The following is a 23,064-nucleotide window of genomic DNA, read 5'->3' as shown; positions in this document are numbered from 1 at the left end:
TTTGTGGGGTGGAGTAGCAAATGCCAGTGGCAGACAGAGTTTTGCCATCTTTTCGCTCCTGGTGAGTGAGTCTTTAAACTTGGGCTGAAACAAGGTAGACCTATCAAAGGGGCATTCAAAAAAGATGTTTTGAAGTTCTCCACAAAATTACAGAGATTCATCTAGGTTTGTCAGCGTATGGCGGTGCTGGTGTCTGATGCTCTAGATGCATCATCCATTGCGTTGGACAACAGGTGTATAGACACAATTGTAATGGACTGAATAGTTGCCATTTGAGAATCCAGCATTTATCGAGCTCTTTAGTCAAGTCCCTCTGAAATCTAGTTAAATTTGCAAGGTAAGTCAGCACACATAAGACAAACATTATTGACAAATAAAGATGCTATCCAAATATGTCCAGCACCCAGACTCCCTTTTCAAGAGTGGACAGAGGAAGTCTCCTCAGGGAGTTCTCTCTTAGTGACTGCTGCCACCATGATGGCATCTACTGCAGACCCCTTGCTCCAGTGTGACCTATGTCATAGGTTCATAGGTAAGTACTAGGTTAGCTGCCCTTGCAGGCCATTTTAAGCCTAGCCAGTTTGGCTTTCTGAGCTTGAAATGACCTATTCCATTGGGTTATAGATTGGACTTAACAGTCTCATAGTTGATAATTGTATATTACCCCAATGATAATAACTGGGATCATACCATGGATAATTTGAGGGGACCCATGCATGCAATAAAGCATTTAGGAGCTATATTTATCCAATGGTAGAACAGGGGCCCATCCTGGGCTAATGTTTCCCATCCATAAATCTAAGTTGCGCTTGAAAATGGACAGGGATGAGCTGTTATGTGGATGGGGAGTCTGTTCCACAGCAGCAGTATTGTCTGTGAAATATACCTCTCCCTCCTAACAGTTCTGTTGATATTGCAGAAGAGGTTTAGATCCCTAGACCAAGTATTTCTGTTGTCTTTGACTTGCTGATGTGCAGTAAATCCATCAGTATTGGGTAGGAGGATGCCTTGTATGCCAGACACAGGTCACCTCTTAGCGGTGTGTAGGATATCGAGTATAGAGACAGGGCTTTGAGTTATTCCATGTAAGGACATGTTGTTTAGGCCTTGTATCCTTTTAGTAAGGTATCTCTGTGGTTATTCCAGTTGTTGCATGTGTCTAGACAGATGCATGTCAAAGGGGGCATTATATTCAAAGATTGGTCTAATGATACCAGACTCTTAGTGAGTTTGTGGAGACTGGGGTCTACCACATCTGGTTCGTTTCATGACCACTGGGACACCAATCAATTTGTCCATGAAGACCACCCAGGAAATAGATGGGCCAGCTCCAAAGATCTCAAGAAACATTGACCGCCTGGGAAGGGGTGTCAGTGGACCATCCCCTCTTTGCCTAAGTAATTCAGGGGTGTCTCTAAAAGAGACATCTTCAAGGGGGGAAACCTTGAGAACCATTCCTGCTAATTGAAATCAGTGCCTTCAGGGAGAGGCTCCTACAGGGAGTCTAAATGCCTCCTTTTAATTGTGTACTTTGTGTGCTCTTCTGCCTGGTGAACAATTCAGGGAAGAGCCCAGCTAGGTCAGTTGGCAAAGCACGAGACTCTTAATCTCAGTGATGTGGGTTTTTATCCCCCCACTGGGCAAAGCCCTTAACAGGGGGGAGGGGTTGACATTATGATTAAGGTCTTTACTTCAAAGACAGAAGGTACAGAGCTTTAGTCTGACCTCTGTTTATTTGCTAGGCTTGTATTAATCTGCAAACTGATGGCCTATTTACCTATGAACCTATAACAATCAGAAGCTGAAGGGTAGATCAACCTATGAGATCTGAATGGATTTCTTGGAGATTGCTGCCCCGAAGGGATAGGATGATGATAAACCGAAATTACAGATGACAGAGAGGGTTGGGATGGATTCGAATGAGGGCAGGTCACCTCTACTGTAGATAAAGAGAGGGCCTTCTCAAGTGCTTCAAAAGCTGAAGCTGGTCCCAAAATAATTCTCCCAGATTCTGAGGACCCAGATAAATGACCATCACAAGGTGTGGCCTGGCTTGAGGCCAAAGCAGCACTGGGGTCACAATTTCAAAAGCCAAGGTGCTGAGGGGAAAGGCTGGATTTTTCAGTCTTGGAGTCAACCCTGACCCCATGCAATTCTGTTGAAGTCAAGTGGGTGAGGGATATTATTGTAGATGTCCAGTCTACCAGCACTGACAGTGTCCTTGCAGGAAGTTCTCAGATCCAGGACTGCCCAATCTGAATATCAGATCAAGGAAGGAGAAACCAAGTGCGGAGTGGAAGGGCCTGGTCTCGGTACCCCTGGAGCAAGAAGGACTCCCTTCTGGACTGGAGTCCAGGAACTTCTGCATTCTTCTATCCATGTAGACCTCTGAAAGACTCTTTCATGACTTCAAAGGCCTGAAAGAAGAAGCTGTTCAGGGTGACCTGGAGCACCTATGAAAAAGTATCTCTAGTGGTAGGGTGGGAGATCGGACCCAAGGAGAAATCCACTCCAGAGGAAGACTAGGCTCCACTTGTAAAGGAGGAGTTGGAGAATGGATCCAGATAGGATCAGGCCCCAACAACAAGGAAGATAGAAGATCCAAAGTTTTCAAGATATGAGGAGTTGAACCAACATCACCAAATGGATCCAGGAATATCTTCATGTTCTTGACAACCTCTTTCTCTCTTGACCTTCTCTCTTTTCTTCTCCCTTTCTTTTTTCCTTCTCTCTTTGCCTTTCCATATGTTTGTTTCTTTTTGCTTTATCCAGGGTGTCCCTCCAAAGGTTTTTTGCACAGTGGAAAGCCCAATAGGGAGGAGGCCAATTCTGTCACTTAAGCAGGGAAATGGCCCTTAAAAATTAACTTGGACGAGTGGTTTGACATGGCCTGTGATCCAAATGAAGCACAAACATCACACTCTTCCTCTAAATGTATAGACCCTAGACAGTAAACACATTTTAAGTGAGGGTCCTTGGGAGAGATGTTATGCCCACAGGCAGAGCATATTTTGAAACCCAGTGTCTTGCGATACATGATCAGAAGAACGAAAACTGAAAACCACAAAAGGATACAGCATCACGAAAGAACAAGTGTCAAACCCAATAAATATGGTACCAGACACACAGAAAGCAACACTAATCTGCTTCTTTTTTTTTTTTTTTGAATGTTCTCTTTATATCTACAGGAAAAAACATAACCCCATAAGGGAAGAAGAAAATGCTTGAAATGCCAGAAACAGAGTAGGACAAATAATAATATTAAGGCTAGAATTCATGAAGCTGAATCCTAAAGAGGAAAATAATTTAAAATAGCTATCTCAGTACAGAAAAAAAAATCACTTATCTGGTAATCCTGAAGAACACAGTGAAAAAAATCTCACTGAGCGCTGGAGACCATGTCTGGTTTGTTCAAGCAGCAACTGAGATCTGTGGAACTGTTAAGGCAGATGGGGGTTATGGAAAGGGGAGGAGCTTGAATCCAGGATCCAAAGTCTGATAACTGCCAGTACACCTGTAAGTTAAGATGGATGGAAAAACAACATTGGATCAGTATTATAAAAGGAGGGGAAGCATCAGAATCTTGGAAGAAATCTGGTGGCTGCAATACTCAAAAAGCATAAAGCCCCTTAAGACCAATTTTAATTTTAAACCATAATTATAAAGTGTGTATGTCTATACTATAAAAAATGACAAAGGTACTGCCAGAATTGATAGATATGGATCAATGTGTTTTTAAGATGGGGAGGTAAACTGACATTTGGCGACATTAATAGGCCACTGATGATACAGAGGGAAGCAGAATGTAAAAAATACTATTATTTTTATGGGTCTGGATGTAGATAAAGAATTAGGGTCAAATTAAATTTTTTGAGTAGAGTAATGGAAGTCGTGACATTCCCTGATAGAATAAGAGAGATAATTAAAATATATGAAGGATTATAGGTAACAATTAAGATAGGAGGGTACCTTTCTGGCAAGCTGAGTCTGACCATTGGAATCAAACTGAGGTGTCCTCTTTCCCCTTTGATATTTGTTTTATATAGAAAGTCATTGGTAAAGAAACAAGATAATCACAAATTCAAGGATATAACTGGTATGATGATCAAGAAATATTAGCTTTACTTGCAGTTATTATTTTGTACTTAATAAACTCCAGAAAAAGGACAGTTTCAGTGTTGTGGAACATTGACAGTTTTAAGTCTTTTGAGGATATAAAATTAAGGCTATAATGGCAGACTATGTACCCACACATGACTTAGTTCAGCAATATCCATATTCATGGGAGAGACAATAAGATGAAGAATTTGTGAATTGATTATAAATGATTCTGCTATGGCAGCTAAAGATATGGAGAAGAGGCTAAAGACCAGTTACTTTACATTAGGAAGATTTGTGGTCTAAATTCTGGTGGCATGAGATGATAGCCTACACCTTTCTAAACTGGAAATTGCTGGTTGAAGTGTCTGTTATTCTGAAGTGTCTTAGTTCTGACTTAACCACTTAGGCACCAAAAGTAGTTGTTTTACATCAGGGGGGTTTGTGGTCTAGACTCATGTGACAGGAGAGTGTGGCCTATACCCATCTAACCTAAGAATTGCTGGTGAATTGGTGCTTTATGTCAACTGTTTGTGCTGTTGTGACTGTGAGTTTATTCTCTTTGAATTTCTAGTATATTGCTGCTTTATATAAACTGATTTTTGCTGCTGAGACTGTGATTTTATGCTCTTTAAATTTCTAGTACATTGCTGCTTTATATAAACTGTTTTTTGCTGTTGAGGCTGTGATTTTATGCACTTTGAAATTCTAGTACTTCTTCATTTTATAGCATTGGCCAGATTCAGAATTGCTGAATCTAGACTGGTATCACTTGAACATTAAAGCCAGCTCTTCAATGAGATACTGAAAGATCTTAGGCATCTGTTGGTTCCAACTTACTATAAATACTTATTTTTGCTCTTATATTGCACTTTTAATTTATATTTGCATTCTACTGTCTGCTTAAATTGTCTGAACTGTTTTTGTCACATTTTACTGTATACTATACTAGTTCAGCTGTAGCATAGCCCAGTTCTAGGTTTGCTGTTTCTGGGTCTGTTTTGTAACTTCTGAGCACCAAATTCAAGCCATCCTTGTTGGTGAAGGCCCTTCTGCACCCTTGTGGGACGAGAGTGCTGGTTGGGTCCCATCTAATTGGGGGGGTGATTAACTAGATCTCAGAGAGAGCATCCTTATTGGCTACTTTGTGTTAAAAGGGTTATTTCTTGTTTTATTTAAGCCCCACATTTGAGCTTGTTTACATATAACGCGCCATCATGCACTGCTGCATGGCGGTGGTTACTTTTGGTGGTTATAGACGGAAACATTTTGCTTGTTAAATTTTCCCTTAGCACTTTGCTTGTGGTCCTCCAGAGGAGAGGTTTTTCGCAGCCCTGCTCTACTGTCAGGTGGAACACTATGCCTAGCCTTAGAGGTACCAACACACCAATCACCCATTAGCCATTCCTAAGTGTGACCTTTTTTCCTGACCATATAAATTTACCTAACACAATTTCCTGCAGTTTCTCCAGCCAACTTGGTCGACATGGGCATCCTGAAGCAGTGTAGCAACTGCTTGATGTTCACCGACAACTATCTACTCCTAATCCACACAAACTCAACATGTGAGAGATGCAGCTATATTAAGAACCTTGCATCCATGCTCTCTCACACACCAATGAGTACATATGACAATGAGTGGGTTGTCAGTATGCACACCTCACCTCTTCCTCCATCCAAACACATATCACACATACCTATATACACAGATGTCTTCATCAGAAATATACTTAAACACCAGAGACCTCCAAAACACAAACACAACCAAGCTACACATAATACATCCTCTACAAAACACAATAAACATAATAGCTCACACACCAGTGTCTCAGCTGTCAAGCCCTTAAGCCAAAACACAAAACCAGACATATTAGTCATAGGTGATTCCATCATGAGATGCACAGATGTCCCTCTCACCAGGCTGAATAAGGAAAAGGTCGTCGTCAGCTGTCAGGTTCTAGGATCATCCATATCACACATGCACTCAAGTCTCTCAACAACAGGTACTGTTTTGACTCCGTCATAGTCCATGTTGGTGTGAACAACTTGAGACATGCCTCTCTGGACTATATGAAGAGAGACATGACTGAGCTCTCAGATTATGTGTCTCAGGTAGGTATGTTCCTAGCCTTAAGAAGCATTTTACTCTTGCCTAGGATGATGCCTTACTATAAACAGAAAATTATTGACTTCAATAATTGGCTTAGTTTCTGGTGTCATTCTAAGGGGATCCTGTATCTGTAAGCCTGGGATGACATGATCGACAGACCGCAATGCTTTCCCAGAGATGGTGTTCATCTGTCACTCCTGGGATTTCAGCTACTGGCTGAGGCTCTTGCCAGCCCCACAGTGCCTTTTTTGGCATTTTCTCAAGGAAAAAACTCCAGACATAAAAACTCCATCTAAAAACAACCTCAAGGTTATGCTGCTAAATGCTAGGAGTCTTAACATGAAACTGCACTCACTGGAAGCAGTCCTCACCTTGGAAGATGCAGGCATTTGTGCAGTCACAGAGACCTGATTCAAGGCTGTGGACAACACCCCAGCCATACCAGATTACACCTCCTTCCACATGTTCAGACCACAAACTGAAGGTGTGAAAACTAAAGGAGGCAGTGTATCAATATTCATTAAAGATAAATGCACCTCCAGATTGGTTAAACAGTATGATTCCCTGGAGATACTTCAGGTGCAATTAACTGTTGGTAGGACACCTATTCAAGTCTTTGCCAGCTACAGGACCCCCCTCCATAGCCGCACCTCAGGCTTTGTGCCCACTGAATGGTGCACAGTGATGGTTGTCCCACTCCACAAAGGGGGAGCTACCACGGGCCCCGGGAACTACCACCCCATTAGCCTAACGAGCCTGGTCTGCAAGGCCATGGAACGTATCATCATGGAACTTATAAACAAAGACATTGGTAATCTCCAAACTCTGGACCCCACCCAGTTCGGGTTTGTAAAAGGTAGATCATATCTCCTAAACCTGATTGACTTCTTTGAAGCAGTCACCAAAGCCATAGATGAGGGTAAGGTGGTTCACACAGCCTATCTAGATCTCACCAAGGCTTTTGACACAATCCCCCACTCTGGAATTATAGATAAACTCACCAAACTAGGTATAAATACCTATGTCACAAGATGGGCTGCCAACTGGCTCACTGACAGAACCTACACTGTGAAAGTAGCAGACTCCAAATCCAACTTCAGACCAGTGACAAGTGGAGTAACCAGCACAGGGTTCAGTCCTGGGTCCTCTCCTGTTTGGTGTCTACTTTTCTGAAGTACAGGCTAACACAGAAAGTCTTTGGCTAATGAAGTTCACAGATGACTGCAAACTAGGAGCCATAATTGAAACTCCTAACGATGTGGACATCCTACAAAAGGGCCTCACTGAGACAGATGCCTGGTGTCAAAGCCATGGCCTCAAGCTCAATGCCAAAAAGTGCATTGTCATCCCCTTTGGTAAAAACTCTGTACCCATGAGCTACCACCTAGGTGGTAGTCTACTTAACATTGAAAGTGTGATGAGACCTTGGGACACAGGTGGAAAGTAGTCTCTCCTTTGAGAATCACATCACCACAGTAGTCAGGAAATCCTTCTACGTGGCACACCTCATCACAAAAGGTTTTTCATCCAGGAAAAAAGAGGTCATTGTTCCCCTCTACTCATCACTGATTAGACCCATTATTGAGTACAATGCCCCCTTTGGTATGTACCTCACAAGACATCTACAACAACTGGAAAGGCCGCAGAAATACCTCACAAAGAAGATTACTGGCCTCAAACAGATGCCCTACGCAGACTGTCTAAAAAAACTCCAGCTTTACTCCATCGCATATCATCTACTCAGAGGCAATCTCTGCCTAACATACAAAGCTATGTCAAACCCAGAGCTGTTGGACATGCTCCACTTAAAGAAATCTCAATCCCTCCGAGCTACATGCTCTAGGGACCTAAACCTTGTCACCACAATAAATAGGACATGCTGGAGGGATAGATTCCTGTCCCAGAGACTTCCCATACTGTGGAACAAACTACGTACCTATATCAAACAAAGCTCCTCATTAGCACTCTTCAAGAAAAATCTTGAGGATTGGATAGGAAATAGGAAATTCACCCCGAGAATCACCTCTGTGGTTGTGCTCGACAGGGGCACAGGAAAGTAATTTTCTTGGGTGGCGAAAGCCAGGGTACCTTTTTGGCTAGGCTTGTATAGGCCCTAGGGCCGATAGCCCAGTACCTACCTATGAACCTATGAATCAGGACACCCACTCTGCCTGTTTGGATCTACTTGAGTCTATCAAGATACATCCAAACACCATGGTTTTGGGTGACTTTAACTACCCATCTATTGACTGGGTAAATTACTCATGCTCAGATTCACTTGCCCAAAGGTTCCTTGACTTTGTTAACTCCAGTGCCCTGGACCAGCCGGTTGACACCCCCACAAGGGGTGCCAGTATCCTGGATCTGGTTCTTACCAATATGAGGGACCACTGTAGCACCCCCACTGTGAGGTCTACCCTGGTGAGATCTGCCCACAAATCAGTCTCATTTGAAGTAACTATCACACCTGACCACCCCCCCCCCCCAGCAGCAACTAAACTAAAAAACTTCTCCAAAGCAGATTATAACCTCTTATGGAACGGTATAAATAGCTTCACTGCACACCGCCTAGATAGAATTGGCAACTATGCCAAGTTCTACACCAATGCTTTATACAAACACCTGTATAACTGCATTGACTCAGATGTACCTTATAGGACCAAAACAAGCTCCTCAAGGAAAAGCAAATCTACCTATTGGACAACTGCCATTAACAGGCTTTACAATAAGAGGAAGAAATTGCTGTCTAACAGTAAGAGGAAGCTAGTCCTAAGCTGGAAACTCTCTCTCATCAGCTTAAACAAGTAAGTAAGGCTTCTTGTGAAGTCCTTCAAAGCAAACTATGAATCCAAATTAGCTTCCTCAACTAAGGACAACCACAAGGCATTCTTTAGTTACATCTGCAACCTAAAAGGAAAGGCACAGATTTGTGCCAAACTGGTAGTTAATGATACTACATATACTGAGCCTGTGAACATAGCTAACCTGTTGACTGACAAGTTCTGGGAAGACTTCACACCCCTGCCCCCACCACATGTACCCCATGACATTCCTACTCCTTGTCCCCTACCTTGTATCTCTAAAGAGCAAGTTGTAAATGGCCTCTCTAAGGCCAAAAGCACAGCATCTATGGGACCTGATAACATCCCAGGCTGTTTCCTACATGGGCTCCAACAAGAATTAGCAACAACATTGGGTACTCTTTTCAATCACAGTCTAAGCACTGGCTTCATCCCACAGGAATGGAAAATGGCCATCGTTATTCCCTTGCACAAAGGTGTTGCTTCCACTGACCGCAGGAACTATAGACCTCTGACTAGCCTTATCTGTAAGGCCATGGAGAAAATCGTCAATGGACCTTATCAACAAAGATATAGGTAATCTCCAAACACTTGACCCTATTCAGTTTGGCTTTGTCAAAGGGAGATCATGCCTGTTAAACCAGGTGGACTACTACTTTTCTGGTGACATCAAAAATATTATCAGAAAGAACTGGAATATATTTAGGTAAACGCACAAATTCTTGGAGTATTGGGTAATGAACCGGTGTTTATACATAAAACAGGTGCCGATTTCAAACAGTTGTTGGAATATAAAACTAAGACTAAGGAAGAGGATGGAAAGGGGGCTAACCCTTCTGGGCACTGCAGGCAGTGTACATACATCAATAAGGAGGGACATTCCACATTAGGGAATGTTATGAAAACAAACATCAGGTTTAAACCTGGAAATTGTGGTACTAAACGGGTGATATACCTTGCTATATGTGGCAAGTGTGCAAGTTACTGTGTGTGTAAGACAGAACTGGCATTGAGGTGAAGAATTTATGAACATGTATATGACATAAATAACAAAAAGGACAGCAGTGCCTTATATAAACATTCCTTAGTGTGTGAGGGATTTAATAAATTTGTTTTTAACATTTTGGATTCTATTGCTATAGACCAGAAAGGGGGAAACTGGAAGAATGTTTTAATGAAGAAAGAGATGCAGTGACAATTGGGACTGGCTGCTAATTTTCCCTAAGGTCTCAATGAAGTAATTTCTGTATCTCCTGTATTACAGAAGAAAGCTGAGAAATGTTAGATTTTTTTTTTCAAAAAGTGTTGTGCATGTATGCTTATTATACAGAATTTAACTTATGAATTTCTATGTGTGCATGACAATGCATTTTAACTTTTTTAACTTTACTTATGCACAGGAAATTTTTAAGTAATTAATATTAAGTGAAAAGGGGGTAGGTGTTTTGTATTGTTAACCAATCGTGTTGTTTGGGTAAGATATTTAAACAGGGTCATTGAGTGTAACTTTGTATTCTGATGAAGTCTCGCTTCTGTGGAGATGAAAGCACTTAATATGTGTGTTCTTCATTAAAATTATTTCCATCCAGTATCCTGTTCCAGTATGTTTTATTGGATTAGTGTTTGTTCATGCTGGGGATGTTTTTTGTGGTTATTAAACCTGGTGGACTTCTTCGAGACAGTCACCAAGGCCCTGGATGAGGAGAAATCTGTGAATAATGCCTACCTAGACTTAGCCAAGGCTTTTGACACTATCACTTACTCAGGCATCATTGACAAACTCACCCAGTTAGGTATCAACCCTTGTATCATTAGATAGATCGCTAACTGGCTCACTGATAAAACCCATATAGTCAAAATAGGGGAATCCACCTCCAACAGCAGACCTGTAACCACTGGTGTTCCACAGGGATCAGTCCTGGGACCTCTACTGTTTAGAATCTACTTCTCTGAAGTACAAGCAAAAACTAAAGGCCATTGGCTGACAATGTTTTCTGATGACTGCAAACTGGGAGCAGTCATAGAATCTCCAAATTATGTCAACATCCTACAAGAGGGTCTTACACAAAGTCATGGCCTTAAACTCAATGCAAAAAATGTATTATCCATTTCGGTAAGAGCGTTGTTCCTGCTAACTACCACATCAATATCAACACCCTAGGTATACACTCGGTGGTGAGAGACGTGGGCACACAGGTTGACAGCAATCTTACCTTTGATCACAATGTCTGTGGTAAGAAGGCCATTCTGTATTACTCATCTCATAAGTAAGGGCATTGCCTCCAGAAAAAAAAGAAATTATAACCTCCCTGTACTCGTCCCTCATCAGGCTAATAATTGAGTACAACACCCATTTTGCTATGTACCTTTCCAAGCAGCTGCAGCATCTGGAGAAGCCACAAAGGTCCTCATAAGGAAAATTCATGGTCTTCAGCATCTGTCTTTTATGGGTTGTCTGAAATCACTGTCACTTTATTCTGTTTCATACAGACTACTCAGAGCCAATCTCTGACCCTGCATTATTGAAAATGCTGTATATTTGCAAGTCAAATGGAACATGATTTACTCATTCTAAAGGCCTTAACCTGGTATGTGACATTAATAGAACCTGCTGGAGGGACAGATTTGTCTTCCAGAGGTTACCACACCTTTGGAACAGACTCCTACTTCATGTCAAAAAGAGCACCTTATTGGTCCTCTTAAATGCAGTCTGGACAATTGGATGGGTAACCATACATTCACCCCAAGAGTTCTACCTGTGTCCCTCTTGGACATGGACAACAGGTGCTGATCATGGAAATAAGGGTAAAACCTGGCTAGGCTTGTAAGGACCCTAGGGTCATTAGCCTAGTAACGTCCTATGATCGTATAATACAAAACTTGAGAAACTCGAAGAAGGTCTTGATTAGGGATATGGATAGGAAGATACAATGAAAATGTTTTTGTTCCCTTAATTTCACATAGGGGGTCAGGCATGTTTTATCAAACAGAGGAGAAGTTGTTGGACAATATTTTATAAAGAGCTCAAGAAATTTATTTTTGAAGAGAAGAGGGCAAAATTTAAGTGGAATAAGTTCATCCTCCCCATAGGAGAAGGTGGCTTAGAATTACCTAATTGGAATGTATAGTTTAGATCTATGCAGTTAAGGCTCATATACTTAACATCAGCAGAAGGTTGTAAGTCAAAATAGAAACTGATGATGGTGAAACAAGAAAGTTCAAAAAGTAAGGAGAGTGCATGATTTGTGATGCAGATCCTTAAGGAAAATAATAACCATATAGAATATTGTAGCAGCAGAAAGGATTCTAAGGACTAAGTGAACACAGGAATAAAGAAAGAAGGTTTTACCAATAGGGATAACTGCAAGTAAGGGTAAAGAAAATAGGCAAGAGGGTGTGGAATGTATGGGAGAAAACTGGCAAAGGAACCAAGGTGTGGTAAGCAAATGACTAGACAGGGAGCGGTAATAGAATGGGGTTAGGTCAAGTAGGTTGCAGACTGCTTTCCCTATCAGAAACTGGTAACAGAGAATATGCAGAGAGAAAAGAATAGAGGAGTGGTAAGTGAAAGGCCAACTCTAGTAAAGTTTATGTTGAGTTTAAAACAGAAGCTGCTGTTTAAAAAGTATAATTAGTAGGACATAGAAAATATTGTATGATAATTATAAGAATCAATCAGAGGAGATTGAAAAAAGACTGGGAAGAGAGACTAGAAAGACAATTTACAAAAGAACAATGGGAGGACATTTGTATGGCTCCCATGTATAGGATTCTTGCTTGGCTTGAAAGTGCTTGCACAGAAATTTTATACCCCAAACAGAAAATTTTCTTCAGGTAGATGATGAATGCTAGTGGACTGATGGGCAGAGAGAAATGTAACTGGGAACGTTTTTTTTTTTTTTTTTTTTTTTTTTGAGGTGGAGTGTAATGGGCTGGCAGCTTTTAAAAGTTCTCTTCAGAGTATTCTCTCAGAAATGCTCTGGGAACAAATTGATGTAACTAAGGAAGTGGCCCTTTTGAGCTGGGACATATGATCTGTAATAGCTAAACATAGGCCATAATAAGTTTATTGCTATTGGCTGCCAAAATACAATTAGTAGAAAATGAAAATCAAAACCTAAACCAACTGTAACTGAAGTACTGACTAATGCATAAGAGCTAAAAGAAATGGAGATGGGATTGTCAGAAAGGGGAAGGAGCAAATTACATAGAAACATGTGGTATTTGTGATAATACATACAGAACAATGTTCAGTAGGAGTGAAATTTAAGGGAAGGCAGGAATTGAGAAATTTCTACAATGTTGGAGTAAATGACAATTGATAAAAAAGAGAATATATATGTACTGTATAATGCATATAATGAAAAATGTTTCTATGGCTTTTCTTCTTTATTAATGTATGTGCTTATATCTTAAGTGATAATATAATAAAGGTCTTTAAATGCATGTTTCCTCAGTTAAGTCCAAGATGAATTGCTTTTTTACTGTAAGAAAAATAAGAATTAATTTCTTTCCCTACCAATAATTTTTGTTCAAGCCAACCTCTTACTTTAACATCCTCCAGTAACTGCATTTGTAAGTCAGTTTCAATACATCTGCACATCTGGAATTATTGTACTTATTTTTGTCATTAGCAACTGTTGCATTACCTAAAGTATCTCAAGATTTCCTTCCATATCACTGTTGCAGTATGTTTACGTAAGGCATCTCTTGCAAAGAATAGCCCGATGTCTGTCCAGTATACCAAAGCCTTTAGCACATATAAGCATTGTACATCACATGCATGCTCCCCATGCCTGGCATAGTGCATAAAGGTGACATTTGGATGCATACACTCAGAATTTATTTGCCTCCAGTCCAAATGCCATTGTTGAATGTCAGTCTGAACACCTTTTCAATGTGCTGGTTACCAAGATTTATTTTCAGATAAGTACCTAATTTGGGGTTTCTTCTCTTTCTCTTTTTTGTGCTTATTGTGTTCATGTAAACTAGAAAGCGAAAATGTCAGTGTGGGAGGCAGATTCCCCATAAAGACCACCAAGCCCAGTGTCTCTCTTCTATTTGAGTGTTTCCCATGATGATACACAATGCTTTATCTGCCAGATGATATGCCTAAAACACTTTGTAGTCATCTCTCCTGCATGTCTGTATACTTGGAGAACCAATGCCTTAAGTTGTTGGCTCAAGGTGCTATGGTGAAATCTTGCTGTCCTGAAGGCCAGCTGTCTGCCAAGAAGAAACACGAAAATGTTAGCTTTGATCTGGCTGTTGTCCAGCCTCCCCTGGACATATTTCTTGAGGGTGGTGAAAGCCTGGAGGACTGTCTGATGATTGCTTCAAATTTCTTTGCTGTAACCCCATCAGAGGCCAACATGGATCCGGCTTCTCAGACATCCTTGAAGGCTTTTCAAACGTCTGTACCTAATGTTTGATTACTCAGATATTAGTTAGGGAGGAGATCCCTACAACCATTACTGAGTCACAGCAAGGATCTGACCCTCTGAGGATGTTTCAAGTGGATGTCCTGCAGAAAAAGAAACAAAAAACAAAGCTTATTTCCCCTGTTGTTAAGGATTCCCAAGTAAATGGCAGGATTTTACTTATGGTTTATTTAATGCTTTGATGGCCTTGAAGCCTTCTCAAAGGGTCACTGTTCCTGATTCTCCCTAATTTTCCGCTCCACTCAAGAGGCTGAGGGAACTGGATTCCTTGGATGAGGACCTAGGCTCAGGGGAAAAATCTTTGGCTTATTTTTCCCAAATTTCTTCCCCTTCTATTAATGTTCAGAGGAGGAGGAGGACTCCATAAGTCCAGATTCCTCCCTGAAGAAGCTCTTCTTTGGGGATACCATTGCTCATACGATGGATTATTTTAAGTAGGATTGTTCTTAAGTCTCTGAGATTCAGAAAATATATTATGAGGTCCTATAGATGGAGTCTCCTAAGACAATTGCTATTCATCCTGTTCTGGCTCCCCTTATGAATATTTTTTTAGCAGCATCTTTAGCCCCCAGCGCTCAGCCCCCTGCACCTAAGAAGCTGGATAGCTTCTATATACACTGCCTGAGGATTGCAAATTTCCTTATAAATGCCCTTCTGCTGACCCTTCTGTAATGTTAGTCAACTCTGACAAGCCATCCAAGTTATTGCCCTCTACCATACCTCTCAACATGGAAACATCAAAAATCTGGACAAAGGCCCATGAAAAATAGATACAAATCGGTATGCTGATTAACATAAAATTTGCATACATAATTATGTAACCCCCACCCACTCAAATGGAATTGTGGGATACCAACTTTCAAATGCGAACTGAAGAACAGACAACTAAAATATGGCCCCAGAGCCCCTGCAGCCATTCCAGTGTCCCATTACTTGGGTATTTCGCCCCATTTACCATAAACACCATAATGTGCATACTGCTTTACTTCTATAATGATTATCTGGATTTCATTTAAAACTTTTATTTTACATTTTATAGTACAAACACTAATAGACGCCTGCTAAACAAAGCAATACAGTCTCACAATGGACATAGGCTTAGCATTAAAACTTCTCTGCCCTTGAAACTCACATTCATTGAAACCCACATTCAAAGAAAATGCATCTGGCCAGTGGCAGATAAAGATTACCTTTGGACTGTTTTCAAATCATAGGCCCCTTGCACATGAAACATATATGTGTTCTTTGATACACCTTCCTGACTGTATTAAATTATATTCCTTGTATAACACAGCACACATGTTAGAGCAAGTTTTAAATTTATTGTTTTGAACATTTTTCCAGTAAGCTATGAAACAAAATGCATGATCCAATAATGACAAAACTGCCCACTTCAGAACATTTCCATCATAAAAGTCTACTCAAACTTCTACAATCCACCACTATCAGTAAATATGCACAATCTTTACAGAAGTAAAAGTCATCTAAATAATTTCACATTAAAGAGATCTGTAACTAATGAAGAGTTTGCTGTCAGCAAACAACTTTATATTTCATTGTTTCATCTACAAGTAAAGTGCTTGTTGCCCTTGAAGAATAAATTGCCTATGTTACATTAAAAAAAAGTGATACGCTAATTATATTTCAATAGGGAATGGATGGCAAACTGATAAAAGGTTCATAGTTACTTGGCATCTCCACCAAAGGAGGACAGTCATAGTTAGTAGATATATCTGGTAAAGGAGGACATTCTCAGGACTGCAGCATCCACCCCCTTTAACAGTACAACACAGTACAGTATCAGCAATCCATCTACATATTGTGGGAGTAGAACCCACGGTCTTCTGCAGCAAAAGCAAGTATACTACCTGTTGTGCTACTAAGAATGCAAGTAGACTTTGTATAAGCAGCACTAAACTTCTCTTTCCCTGAAGAACCGTGCAGCACAAGAAATCAGGAAAATGCCAACATTTATTGGGGGAGTACAGAGGCCCAAACCCAGGGACACATTTTAAACATTGCTTGTATAATCTTAGAAGGTTGATAGAATAAAATGTTGTGTTACCATGTGTTTCCTGAAAGATGGGAAGACTGAAAATTAAATGGCTATCATTATTTAGTGAATTCCTTTCTCACTGATTTGCCAGAAAGCCACAAATTTTATTTTATTTTTATTTAACATTTGTTTACCAGAAAAGTCCAATTTGGAACAAAGCCAATTTTCAGCAGAGGCCCAGGGAGAAACACTCCAGATGCATGTCTTTGTATTGTGGGAGGAAACCGGAGCACCCAGAGGAAACCCACACAAACACAGGGAGGACATGCAAACTGCACACAGAAGACACTTCAACCGAGAATTGAACCAGACAGCCTCTCACTGTGAGGTGACAACACTGCCAATGCCCCATCCAGATTTTAAGAGGAACAGTCCAAAAGTATGAGCCAAACATTCCAGACATTTTGTGAAAATTTGTACAGTGGAGGGAATCAGAAGTTGTGGTATGGGTAGAGAACTCAGGCTCTTGCTTTTTGTACCTAAGGTACAGGGTTTGAGCCTGAGTAACCCTAACCACCAGGTATACCTAAGTGGGGCATTTCACAAACACACACACACACACACTTACTTCAACTAGTTCCAAAGCATAAAGCAAAAACTAATGCAGCAGCATATCACAGTGAAAGAACAAACACACACTTCAAATATAAAAAAAAACATAAAGCAAAACCTAATGCAGCACACACAATTCAACTAGTCCCAAAGCAAAAACGAATGCAGCAGAAAATCATAGTGAAAGAACAGTCCCAATATCATAGTAATTCAAATGCTTGTGTGCCCAGAAAGAATGGAATGGCCTCATTCTATATTTCATCAATAAATGAGCAGCACATAAGAATAATGGTCTGGACACACACATAGCAATTCAACTAATGCAAGATCCCAGTAGTAATTCAATTGCAGCAGCAGCAAATCACAGTGAAAGCACCCACACCCACAGCAAGTCAACTAATTCATGGTAAAAAGAGTAATGTAATTACAGCAGCAAATCACAGTGAAAGTGCCCAATCAAATGCACACATGAGTCCTAAAGCAACTAATGCAGCAGCAAATCACAGTGAAAGAACAGTCCCAATATCTACAAGCATAAAGCAAGTAATGCAGCAGCAAATCACAGTGAAAGAACAGTCCCAATATCTACAAGCATAAAGCAAGTAATGCAGCAGCAAATCACAGTGAAAGATCAGTCCCAATATCTACAAGCATAAAGCAAGTAATGCAGCAGCAAATCACAGTGAAAGAGCAGACCAGTCCCAATATCTTCAATTGCAGCAGCAAATACACGAGTCAAAAGCAATATGACAGCAATTCAGCTAATGCATGGTTCCAATAGTAATTCAATTGCAACAGCAATTGGTAATTCTAATGCAACAGCAAATCACAGTGAAAGTGCCCAGAAAGAATGGAACACACACAGTAATTCAAATGCACACACGAGTCCCAAAGCATGAAGTAACAACTAATGCAGCAGCAAATCACAATGAAAGAATGGTCCCAATGTCATAGTAATTGAAATGTTTGCACGCCCAGAAAGAATGGAATGGTCCCGTTCTATATATCATCAATAAATGAGCAGCACATAAGAATAATGTACCGGAAAGAAAGTATTGCAGCTAAAGTGAGTTTTTCCTTGTTTTCCATGCTACATTTACACTGCTGCTCCCCATAAAGTACAGTGAATCAGTCAGTCACACCCCTGGAGCCCTCAGCCAATTTCAACAGGCTGGCAGGCTGCTCATGAAGCTGATGTCATAGTGCATGGCTCTGCATGTGATGATGCCAGCAGAAAAAAATAAGCAAAAAAAAAAAACAGGAAATTCGGGAATAAAGGGGTCCACTCGGGAATTCGTGGCACCCCATTATTTGGACCTCAAAACCTGTAAATGCCGAGGAATTCAGTATAGTTGAGAGGTATGCCCTCTACCAAGCTGTTGCCTTTTTTTTTTTTAAACAAGAAACATCTTTGTCTATGCCATAAGTGATAACTTAATAATCATACATTTATATAAATGAAAACAAAATATTGCCATAATCCCAGCTCCAAGCATTTTACACCACAAACCATAATCCCAGTTGCAAACATCACTTATAATTGACCCAATCATTGTCAAACATTACATAACTCATTCAAGTCCTATCTTCTTTTAAAGCTCATTCCTCCTCTGTATTTATTAATCTGATGTTATTCATGACACTGTTCCTCACTCTTGGGTCTAGGATTCAACATCAGAGCCGAGCTGGCAACTTTATAGACAGCTTCTAGGCTTGAGCTCCTCCCACTCCCATGATCTCTTGCTGTCCTCTGTCCCCTCAGATCTCATTTGCCATACTAAGCTTCAGATGCACATTCTTTGGCTAAAGTCTCCAGTGGGGATAAGTAGCTTTATTTCTAAACTTTTTTCAGGATTTTTTCACTGTAATTAGTGTTTCTTGTTAGTGTTTAGTATAGCTTCATAGTAGTGGTAATTTTAGCCCCTCCCCCGTTTGTTTTCTGTTTGTTAGTCTTTGTGTTTTGGTGCCCTTTTTTGTAGTGGCCATTATTTCTTACTGTTTGGTGTTGTTTTAGTAGTATATAGTTTCTTGTAGTTGGTTAGTGCTTGGTGTATGCTGATCTGTTGTTTTTTTTTTCTGGCTCTGAACCATGCTTTTCGCTTATTTCTGTCTCTTGCATGTTCCTTTGGCTTCAGGTTGTTTCTGTCATGTCTGATAAGCCAGTTGGCTTTAAAAGGTGCTCCTCATGTGGTTAGAAGATGCCCATCTCTGATTCGCACAAGGAGTGTCTTTATTGTTCGGGCCGACCACCCGGAGGTTAAATGTGACATTTGTGCCACATTCAACTCCAGGGCTTTGGTCAATGCCACTAAAAGCTCCTTTTAAAAGGATTGGCTCAAGCATGTCCTTGGCTCAGTCTCCTGCCAAGTCTGGACCCTCCGAGCACAAAAGGAATGCCCCCTCGCTTCCCAGGTCTTCCTCCTCAAAAAAGGCGAGGCTGTCAGATCCTAGTGCATTGGATCCGATGCCCTTGGGTCCTAGGTCCCTTGACTTTCTCCAAGGATCTGCAGCTTCCGCTCTGAGGCTCTCGGATCCTAGGTTGTGGGAGTCCACTTCCAGATCCAAGGACTCCAGATTGAGGCCTTTCGATCTGGTTGGATCGAGACCAGCCACGAATTCAGCTTCTTTGGATCCAAGTTATGTGGGATCCAAGCATTCAGATCCTTGCTTGCCATTGGATCTGAGGTGGTCAGATCTGGGAACAGTGTCATAACTCTCAGCTGTCCAGATTTTCACAGAATGTTCAGAGATTTGCCTTATATTTTTTATTTGTTTCTCATAAAATTGTGCTTTTTCTGTCATATCGTTGAGGACTGAAGTCAGAAAATAATGACATACATTTGAGTTTCAGACTTCATATCACTCAGAAAATTCATGCTAATCCAAAACCTGTTTTTCCATCTATTTCTAAGTTTGTAAGAGCAATATTTTAAAAATGTACCGATTTATGGACTTTTGTCCCCTCATTACTTGTGGCCTTGTCAAGATTTCTTCCTCTAATAGGTTCAGAGGCATGATCGGTGTCAGATCCCACTATTATTATTGAGGATTCTCCTTCTAGTTCTGGCTTGGGACAGTCCCCTTTTGCTATCAAGGATAGGAGTCATTCCCTAGAGGGGAGGTCCTTGGGATCTCGACATCCATCCCTGGCCAGGTCCTCTGCCTCCTCTAGATCCTCCAGGAGTTTGCTCCCTTCCAATATGGACAGGATGATGAGGTCCTTTCTCAAGACTCAGATTGAGTTGGGGCTTCTCACATCCCCTGCCCATCTGGCCAGGGGGCCATCCCCTACCCCTTCATTGGCTACTCCTCATCTGACAAGGTTGGTTTTGGACTTTCAGGCCCTGGATTATTGGGGTCCCCAGGGACCTCTCTGTCCCTACCTTGTCTGAAAACCTGACTACTTCTGCTCAGTCTCCCCTGGGCAGGCTGAGTCCTGGGCCTGAGTGGTTGCCTCAAAGTCCTTGAGGAGGGGTTCTGGACCTGTTTTCACAGACAGGTCCCTTCCCCTGGGTGCTTTGGCCCTTGACAGCTTGGGACTGGTACTATCCGGAGGCCAGGAGGTGCTAGCCTGCTCTGGTCCTTCTCTTCACATGGGCTTTCCTGCTGGGAGTGCAGATGGGGCATCATCTAGTCTTTCGGCTTTCCAGGTCATAGAGAAGACTTTTTCCTCCTAGAGAGTTTCCTCCCTGGCATTCCAAAGACCATCCCAGCTCCTCCGAGCAGACCCTAGTCACTCTGTTCCAGGTCAGCCCTCTTGAATTAACCTTCGGGTGGGAGCTGCCCCACTTGGGGTCCCCCTGTCTTCTGAATCCTCCCCCAAGCCACCCCTGGAGGAGGTTCCTTGGAAGAGATTGTGAAAGAGGAGAACATTGGACTCCCCTGGTGAGTCACTTACTGAGGATATGGACCTTGATGAAGGGGACGTAATACCCCAGATCTCCAACTGAGGATGTCTCCTTTGGGGACATCTTGGAAATCCTTAAGCTTAGGGGCAGTTGGTCATCCCTTCCCCCATCTTCCAAGGAGTCCATTTTTCTGAAGGCTTTTGGGATGGGACTATCTACCTCCTGGGTTCCCCTGCAAACAAACTTGTAGATCTTATTGCCAGCAGGGCATGGAAGGAGCCAGATACTGTGTAGCCTGTTCCTAAATGCACGGACAAATTCCTCAGTCACCCTTCTGACAAACAGCTCTGGTTCAAAGGTGTGCCAGTCCATGCAATCATGGTAGCTGCTGCCACTAAGAAAGAGCTGCTGGAACAGAGCACATCTGTTCACCCCCCTAACTATGAGTCTCAGGAGATTGACAGGCATGGAAAGCTGTTTTTTGCTTCAGCTATATTCATTCTGTGGGCGCTTAACTACCTGGTACATTTCACCCAGCTACAAAGGGACTTGGTCGAGGAGCTTAACACTTCCCTTTCTGAGGTACTGCCTGCTGGGGAACTAAGTAAGGTGTCTCCCAAACTACCCATACTTTTTTTCCCTGGCTAATTCATCAATGAGGTTGATTGCCAATGCTACAGAAGCTGCCTTTTGAGCAGCCGGCACAGGCATCACTATTCGGTGTTATGCCTGGCTGTGCCTTTGTGGGCTTGCGGAGTCCTTTAAGGCATCTTTCACCAAAGGCCCCTTCAATGGTTCTACCCTTGTTTGGCCCTTCAGTCAAAGAGACTCTTACCCGCAGTGAGCAGGAAGGCAAGACCTTGTCGGCTGTGGGAATCAGATATTCCACCCCTCAATGCTCTTTTTCCAAGATGCAGCAAGGAGCCAGGAAAATGTGGTTTTGCAAGTCACAGTCTGCCTTTAGAGATGCTCAGGATGAGCCCTCCTCTAGAGGTAAGGGGAGAGGGTTGAACAGCAGATGCCACCCCAGGGGCAGAGGGGGTCCACAAAATCAGGGCTCCAGGGAACCCTTCTCTGAGAAGCCCCTGCAGCACTCCTGAAGTGCTGCCCCACTGTCCTGCCTTGGAGGCAGTCAGGGGTTGTTTGTATCTGCACCCTTTGGCCTGGGCATGTATTACAAAAGATTGTTGGGTGTTTAAAATCATATCCAGGGGTTATTCTATTCCCTTTTCTCAGTGACCTCCTCCAGTCAGGAGATACCTCCCTGATGCACCACCCCATCAGAGGGAGCTAGCTCAGAAAAAAAGTGTTCAAGCTACTTCAAAAGAGAGCCATCCAAGAGGTCCCCCCAGGACCGCAAATCCAGAACTAACTATAGCTTTGTTTTGGTGCCAAAGAAGACAAGGGCCCTACATCCAGTCCTGGACCTCAACAAGCTCAATCTCTCTGTCAAGAAGTCCACATTCTGGATGGTCATTGAGAGGTCCATCATGCCTCTGTTGCACAAGGATGACTGGATGTGCTCCATGGATCTCCAGGATGCATACTATCATATAAAAAGAGACAGGCACTCCAGGAGACATCTCTGCTTTTGAGTAGGGGCCAATCACTATCAGTTCAGGACCCTGCCCTTTGATCTCACAATAACCCCCTGGGTGTTCACCAAGTGCATGGCAGTGGTTGCAGCTCACCTGAGACTGTGAGGATTCCAGGTGTTTCCATACCTCGACGATTGGCTCCTCACAGCTTCCACAAAGCATCAGCTGGCCAATGCCTCTCAATACATACTTCATCTATTTAACCAGTTAGGGATTACAGTGAGTCTCCCCAAATCCAACCTCATTCCATCCCAGAATCTGGAATTCATCAGGATCCAGTTGGACACTATGTCAGAGATTGCAGCTCTCCCACTTTGCCAGGTGCACCTCATCAGATTTCATGTCCAATGTCTTCTCAATCTGTTTCATCCGCAGGCCCACCTTATTCTCAGGGCCTGAGGGTCCATGGCAGCAGCAATCTATTTGGTGCCATTAGCCAGGTTCTACATGAGGGTCCTGCAATGGACTCTAGCAGTTCAGTGGTCCTCCCTGTTTCATCTGATGTCAACCCTGATCTGTCTCGCTCCAGTGTGCAGGTGTCATCTCCTTTGGTGGATCCA

This window comes from Protopterus annectens, chromosome 1.part1 (assembly GCF_019279795.1).
Source record: "Protopterus annectens isolate FY-2018-M chromosome 1.part1, PAN1.0, whole genome shotgun sequence".
Lineage (NCBI taxonomy): Eukaryota > Metazoa > Chordata > Ceratodontiformes > Protopteridae > Protopterus > Protopterus annectens.
This window is presented reverse-complemented; position numbering follows the sequence as displayed.